At 60.8% G+C, this 7,326-nt stretch overlaps 1 long non-coding RNA gene across 1 annotated transcript; it reads right to left on the bottom strand.

Moving 5' to 3' along the window:
- Positions 1 to 1,635: 1,635 nt before the first annotated feature.
- On the bottom strand, positions 1,636 to 3,157 carry LOC141572310 (uncharacterized). The gene is made up of 2 exons (XR_012497694.1): positions 3,027 to 3,157; positions 1,636 to 2,552 (listed from the first exon to the last, which is right to left on the bottom strand). It is a non-coding gene; the product is annotated as an uncharacterized LOC141572310 (long non-coding RNA).
- Between the last annotated feature and the right edge of the window lie 4,169 nt (positions 3,158 to 7,326).

The following is a 7,326-nucleotide window of genomic DNA, read 5'->3' as shown; positions in this document are numbered from 1 at the left end:
GTGAGGCCACGCTGGGCAGGGTCTGTGGGGTCTAGCCCTTGAGACTCCACTCAGGGTGCCTGGGGAGTACCTGAGCTGCCCAGGGCTGGCCACAGCCATGGCTCCTGAGAAGGGGCTCTTCCAGGGTCAGTGGCCAGTCAGATCCAAGACCGGTGCTCCCAGGGCCTCACATTTCAGTCTGTTATGCTCACCTACCCCCAGGGGCTCTCCTCCACAGCCTGACCTGCTGCTGGACATGGGTGGTCTGGGGCCTGAAGAAGCTTCAGCCCTGGCTTAGGTTTCTGGATGCCTCTCCCACTGGCCTCCCTTCCTCTGGCCTGCTCACCAGTAGCACAGCTGCCGCCCACTCTGGGGTGGCTCCTGGACGTGAGGACTCGAGGACACACCAGACCTGCCTGTCAGGTTAACTGAGTCTGTGAGCTCGTGGGGCGGGCCCAGGAAGCTTTGTGGGCCCTGTGAGGGTGTGGCTGCCACTCTGCTCCCCAGGTGGGTGTGAAGCCTCTGCTGCGTGGCTGCAGCCTTGGAATCAGGGCAGGTGTCCAAATCTGTCCTGACCTTGGCCAGGCTGCAGGCTCCCAGCCTCCCAGCCCCAAGGGCTGTGGCTACGATTGGAATTTGTGGGGGGCTCTAAGTCTTGGGTGCAGCAATGGGTGGTATTGAGAGATGGAACGGGGACATGGCAGATCATAGGGGTCTTGGCGCTGTTTTGGGGTAGGCATCCTTAGGATGGGGTCAGCTGTCTCCTGGGGTGGCCCCTGAGTCAGGCCCGGTGCTCCCCAGTTCTTTGGGGCAGACCATAGGGGACATGAAGTTCTAAGCGTGAGGAGCAAGGAAGCCAAGAGCACAGCTTGTGGGGAGTAAGGACTGGGGACTCCCTGCCTGAGGGGGCGCAGACACAGGGAGTGGCTGGACAGGTCAAGTGGCAGGAGACTTCCAACCTTGGTGTCGGGGAAGCCAGCCGAGGCTTCCTCTCTGCAAAGCTCCCAGCCCAACCACACTCAGCAGCCTGTTCCTGGGGACCTGGATTGGCCTGACGTGTGGCTCCAGATAGGCCCAAACACAGGGTCACATGGGGAGCAGCCCGAGTGGAAAGGCTGACGAGGCTGTGCCCTGGTGGAGGAGCTGAGGGCTGTGGGCAATCACCACCAGGTCCGAGGGGCCTGCTCCCCTCACCTGCAGCCCTCACCCACACTCAGGGAGCTTGGATGGACTTCCGGGCACCGGCCCTGAGCCCCTGCATGGGGTCACCTCCCAAGCTGAGTGCACAGGCCAGCAAGGGCAAAGCCAGGTGCCATCCAGGGACCATCCTACACTCATGGGACAGGGCAGGACTAGCCCCAGCCCTCCCTGGTGTCACGAGCTCCCCACCAAGTGTCCCAACCTCTCAAGGGAAGCAGGCACAGAGCTGGTGGAGCTCACACCCCCGGTCTGTGTCTCTTTCCCAGGGACACCTGTTTCTTCTGAAGCCTGCCAGGGGCTTGTCCCTGGCCTGCTACTGGCTCTGAGCAAGCTACCGAGCCCTCTTCTCCACATCAGAGGGGGTCCTCGGGCAGCCAGGCGCCTGTGACTGCTCGGGTGGATAAAATCCCACTCCACCAAAAAGTCGCAGAAGTGCTTCAGATCACTAAGCAAACCTTTGAGAGGCTGAAAAGTTTACTTTTGAGTTTTAAAGTGTAGAAAACGATGTGAACTGTGCTGAGGTGAGAAAAGGCCCAGTTCCCCCCACATGTCCAGTTCAGGGCAGGGCCAGGCCAGGCCAGCACCCCCAGTAGCTGACACAGGACCCTGCGTAGTGTGAGGACCCTGGTTACTGGTCACCGTTGCCTTTCAGGACCAGGCATTGTTGACGGATAGTGCTGGAGCCCCTACTGTCCTCAGTGTTCCTTTCTACACCCCCCCCCCCCCGTGGGAAGTGCCCTCGGGCTGGCTGAGCATACCGGGGTTCACTGAGGGTCACCTGTAGTAAGTCAGCTTCACTGGTTCTCAACCCCAAGGGCACCACAGCTTCCCCACAGTCACCTGCAGAACCTGGCCCCACTGAGCCTGTTGGGTGTGACACCACAGTGACCATTGGGCCAGGGCCCTTCCAAAGGGAGTCCAAGTCCATGAAAGTCCCTCAGGCCTCTTGGACAACTGCAGACCCAGCTCCAGCCATCAAGCTCGGAGAGGACCCAGGGCCTGCCGCAGGCATCATGGCACCAGTAGGCCCAGAAGCTGCTCTAGGCCCACTCCACAATCAGCAGCTGACCAGCAGATGTCCACCGTGGCCTTGTAAGCAGCCAGCGGAGAAGGCAGGCCACTTCCGGAGGGGAGTGTTGCTAGGCACCACAAATGATCCTGCTGTCCTCACTCCCTTAGTGATCATGCTGAAGTGGTAGAAATGCACAGAAAAGCCAAAACTGTCACTATCTTTCTTGAGAAAGTTCCCAGAGGTGCCCTCAGGAGGCTGGTCCTAGAGGCTCCAATCCTGATGGCGAAGTGTCTGACCACCACACCCATGCCTGCCGTGACATCCAGGAGACCATCCCAGGAACTGTGCACATCCTGGCACCCTGTGACATGCAAGGAAAAGAAAGTTCCCTCCAAGAGGGCATCTGGTCCAACCTGCGCCCCCGCAATGTTCCCCCTTCTCCCCCATGCCCCTGGGTGTCTGTTCAGTACAGACGGGAGGACCCTTCCATAGGGCCTCGTCCCTCTACCCCCCCACCCCCCTCCCTGGCGCGCGCCTTCCCACCGGGTGTAGCCTCCCCCTGCCCGATTGAGCCGGGTCACAGAGGGGCCGGGGCGGTCGCGCTGCCCAGGGACAGATCAGCCGCTGTCACACGCACAGTGGGTCCGAAGCAGCGCAGTGTGCGGTGGGCAGTGGCTGCCCTGCGCCTGGAGGGACCACCGGGCAGGCGGAGGGGGCGTCCCGCACCCCGATCCCTCCCTCTCCAACTTGGGTTTCCGAGCCCCCACAGTCCTTAGGGGAGGGGGGCCTCTGAGGTGCGCCCCCGCCCGCCGTCCTGGGACCCGTCGAGCGTCACCTGTGACTCCGGCGCGGGGCCGTCGCCAGCTCACGGCCCAACTTCGGCAGCGGCCGAGGCCCCCTCGCGCCCCCGCGGCTCCGCGCCCGCGCCCCGCTCCCGGCCCATATGCAAATACGAGGGTCCCGCGGCCAATGACTGGCCGGGCTGGGCCCGCCCCGCTGCACCGCAGCCAGTGAGCGCGAGGGCGGGGGGGCCGGGCGCCACGCCCACCGTCGCGCAGCCCCTCGCGGACGCGGCCGGCGCGTTCCTTTCCGCACGTCGGCCTCGGGGCGGGGCCGCCACCTGCCGGGCGGGGCCTGGCGCACTTTGCTGCTGCCTAGCCGGCCGCTCCCCCGCCGACTCGGTGGGGTGGTACGACCCGAGGCGCTCTCCCCTCCCGCCGCGCGGGGGACGGCACCTCCCCGGGAATCCGCGGGGCTCCGCGCACGTAGCCTGGGCTGGGACCGAGGAGGGGCCTCGGCCTGGGGACGCACGTACTGCCCGCGCCGCCCCCGCCGGGTCTGGAGCGGTCTGGCGGGCGGGGCGGGGGCTCCAGCTCCGCCAGGTTTGCCTCGCCACCCTTGCGGCCGGCCCTGGGGACCCTAGGTACCTCCCGTGGGATATGTCAGCACGGAAGGCCCGGAGTCTTGAGTCCGGAGCGCGGGGCGCTGCATTGAAAGGTATAAATCAAGAGAATGGACTGTTTCAGACCTGGAGTTATCGACTCCTGAGTGGAACCCCAAGGTGGCAGCCATGGGACATTGGCCCCTGGCCCCCTTCTCTTCACATCCAGACCCCTAATAGGGCAGAGAGATGCCTGCTCCCCTTTTGTTCCTGGCACGGGTCCTCATAAGCCCTTTGTGCCCCTCCCAAGTTCAGCAAGAGTTCCCCCTTTTCCCCCTCCTCCTTTAAATGAGCCGGTCTCTGGCACCTGTCTCAGAGCCTGATCCTCCCTGGAGACCCCATTCTCCGGGCTCCAGGCAGCTCCAAAGGGCCCCTCTGTTCCCCATGGTCCTTGGGTCCTCAGCCCCAGCCACCTGGCCCCTGGCTGGCCCACTTCAGCCCTCCTGCCCTCCAACTCACCACTGCACTGCTGTCCTCCTTGTCCCCAGTGACTTACCTGCATCCCATGTGAGCTGAGCCACAGCCCCCAGCTGCCACGAACCCAGCAAAGGCCCATTTTTCCCACCCTCATGGTCACTTAATTTCTTCCTTCAAAACTGTTGCCCAGTGCTGGGGCTCTAGGGCAGCGTGTGCCCCTGCCCAGGAGTTCAGGAGCGTGAAGCCTGGTGCAGCATGCTGTGGGTTGTGGCCATGTGTGGATGGGGAGGGAGCATAGAGGAGTGGTGAGCCTGCTCAGTTGTACGGGCTCAGAAGTTGAGGGGTAACAAGGCCTGGAGCATGTGCTCTTCAAGGAACCCCTTGGAGTCTGTTGGGTCCCTGAGGAGACCCACACCTCCAAGACAGGGCATGGTTGGGGTTGGGCAGACAGGGCAGAGGTTTGGAGGGAAGATGTCTGGGACTCAGGGACATGAAGAGGCTAGAAATCAGGGTGCCTTGGCGTTAGCTCCTGTCTTGCCCTGCTGGTGCAACCCCCAGCTCTTCCCTTAGTCCTGGAGTCCTGGCAGTTCCAAATGCGTCTCTTACCCTCTGTAGTGGGTTGAGTGGTGGCCTTTCAAAAAGATGTGTCCCCCTCCTAATGCCTGGATCCCATAAGTGTGACCTTTCTTGGAAAAAAGTTCTTTGCAGCTGTAATTAAATTAAGGATCTGGAGATGAGGTCATCCTGGATTACCTGGGTGGGCCCCAGATCCAATGACAAGTGTCCTTAGGTGACAAAGACACACAGGGAGGAAGACCATGTGAAGATGGAGGCAGGCGGGGTGATTCTGTCATAAGCCAAGGATACCCAGAGCACCCAAAGCTGGAAGAGACAAGAAAGGGTACTCCCTGCAGATTTCAGAGGGAGCGGGGCCCTGTCGACCTGACTGTGGACTCCTGCCCTTCAGGACTGGGAGACAATACATTTCTGTTGTTTTGAGGACCCCAGGCTGTGGTGCTTTGTTATGGCAGCCCCAAGACACTCATACACCGCCTTCCTAAGTCAGGGAACACAGCCCTGCCTTCTCTTCCAGCACTGGCCTTGTGTGTGTGCATGCAGGCCTGATGACAGGGGAGAGGGCTGGCCTGGGCTGGAGTGAGCCGGGGGAGCTCCCTCCCCAGTTCCACCCTCCTGTACACATGAGAGAAGCACGCTTGCCATGTCTGCCTGCCTGTGCCTGCGAGGAGCAGGGGCAGGAGGTGGCAGCACACACCAGCAGCACAGCAAGGCCTTCAGGTACAGGTCTGTGAGAGCCATGCGGGCAGACTGCACATATGTGTCATTGCTTGGCACTAGCACGTGAGGTGGGAGGTGGGTGGCCAGTCAGTGTGCACTGGAGACGACAGTACTGATGGGAGGTATATATGGAAGGTATCCACATATGTGTGGGAGGGTGAGATATGTGTGTCACCGTGTGGGGGGGGCATCAGCAAATGGGAGGTACAGATATATGCCTAGGCTCTCAAGAGGTACCACTTATGTTCAGTTTCGACCCAGACCAGGAGTTCTCAGCAGCTCCCTGGAGACAGGTGTCACATCTGAGATGCACAGGTTGGCATAACTGGGTAGGCTGTACACTGCCCAAGGATGCCAGTTGAACAAGTGTTCTTTGCATCTCATCGTGGGTGCATGTGTTTATCATGACAATTTTCCAGCAGCCCCAAGGAGCAGCTGCAGATGAAGGTGGGAGGGACTGGCCCTTCTCCAAGGGGACTCCAATTTGGCCAGAAGCTGCTAGTCCAATTCCTTGCCAGGAGCTCCAGCGGGGTGCCCAGATGGACTGTCATGGGCAGTGTCCACACAGCTAACGGTCTTCAGCAGGTAGGCACGTGTGGAAGAGTCAGCACATGCCAAGCTTCAAGCTGAAGGGGGAGGTGCCTGTGCAGGGCATTTACAGTGCTGGACCCCATCAAACGGCTGTCACCCATCCAGCCCTGAACATCCCTATTTAATGGCCAGGACACTAAGCACAGAGAAGTTGAGAAACTCTCCTGAGCTCTGGTGAGCCCAAGTGCCCGGATTAAGTACCTGGCAGGTGACCCAAGAGGCACTGTGTGCTGTACCAGGTCCTACCACTTTGGCTCACAGAGAGGACTCACTGTGGGTTCCCCCATGTCTCTGACACCTTCCATTCTTCCTTCTGCAAAGTCCTTTCCAGAGCCTGTAAGTACTCTGTTATCTCTCTCATCATAAACAGAAAAAATTAAACCCTCTCTTGGCCAGTCCTCGGCTACCTCCATTTGTCCCTTCCCTGTGCAGCAGTCACTGGAAAGTCTTTGGCACTTGCTGTCAGAGTACTTGCCTCCGGTTCCCTCCAGTGCTCTGCCCCCCCCCGCACTGCAGTCCTGATGGTCACCAGGGACCTTCCACTGCTCTTCTCCTTGAATGCCTTCTTCCCCTGGCTTCCAGAAGCCCCTCTCCGGGTTTCTCCTCGAGCCCCTACCACTGGTGCTCCTTCTTGGTCTCCTTTGAAGATTCTGGACCTCGGCGTTGGAGGCTTGAGGTTCAGACGGGGTCCTCTGCTGTTACCTCCACTGCCCACCCCCAGCACAATACAATTCCCATATTTTTATCTCCAGGGCAACCTCTGCCCAACTCCAATCTTAGGCTGCCCACTCAATGTCTCTTCTGGGATGTCCCAAGTGTGTGCCTCAGGTTCCCCCAGGGTCTCCCCTGAGCATGGCTCTTATCTTGAACCTGGGCCACGATGGTCCCTCGACGGGGATCACCGAAGTGGCCTCCAGACTGGTCCCACCACCCCACCCCCACCCTCGCCGTCGGCCTTGACTGCTCCAGTCTGTTCCCACCCAGCCGCCCAAGGGATCCTGTAAGCCAGTGCATGTCATCCTGCTCAAGACCCTCCAGCGCCCCAGAGCCTCTGGCCCTGCATGACGGCCCCTCTGGCCATTCCGTGCACTGGTCCAGCCACGCAGGCCTCCTGTCTGTGGTCCAGCGGCTTGTCTGCACTCAGCGCTCCGGCTTTGCCAGGTCCATCCTCATCACCTAACTGACTATGGCCCAGGCACCCGGCTCCTGAGCGCCGGTTCCCACCCTGTTAGTCTATTTATCACAACACGAATCAGCTCCTCACGCACCACGCGGTGCACGATTTACAGTGTTCACTGTTCCGTGTGTACGGACCCGGCGGGACTCGCGGCTGGGGTTGTCGTCCTCGCTGCGCTCTGCTCTTGGAGGAGCTGCGCATACAGGGCTCATC

Source organism: Rhinolophus sinicus, chromosome 14 (genome assembly GCF_057876585.1).
Source record: "Rhinolophus sinicus isolate RSI-liver-muscle chromosome 14, RSI-T2T, whole genome shotgun sequence".
NCBI lineage: Eukaryota > Metazoa > Chordata > Mammalia > Chiroptera > Rhinolophidae > Rhinolophus > Rhinolophus sinicus.
The sequence above is the reverse complement of the archived record's forward strand: the minus strand, read 5'-3'. Positions and strand labels throughout refer to the sequence as shown.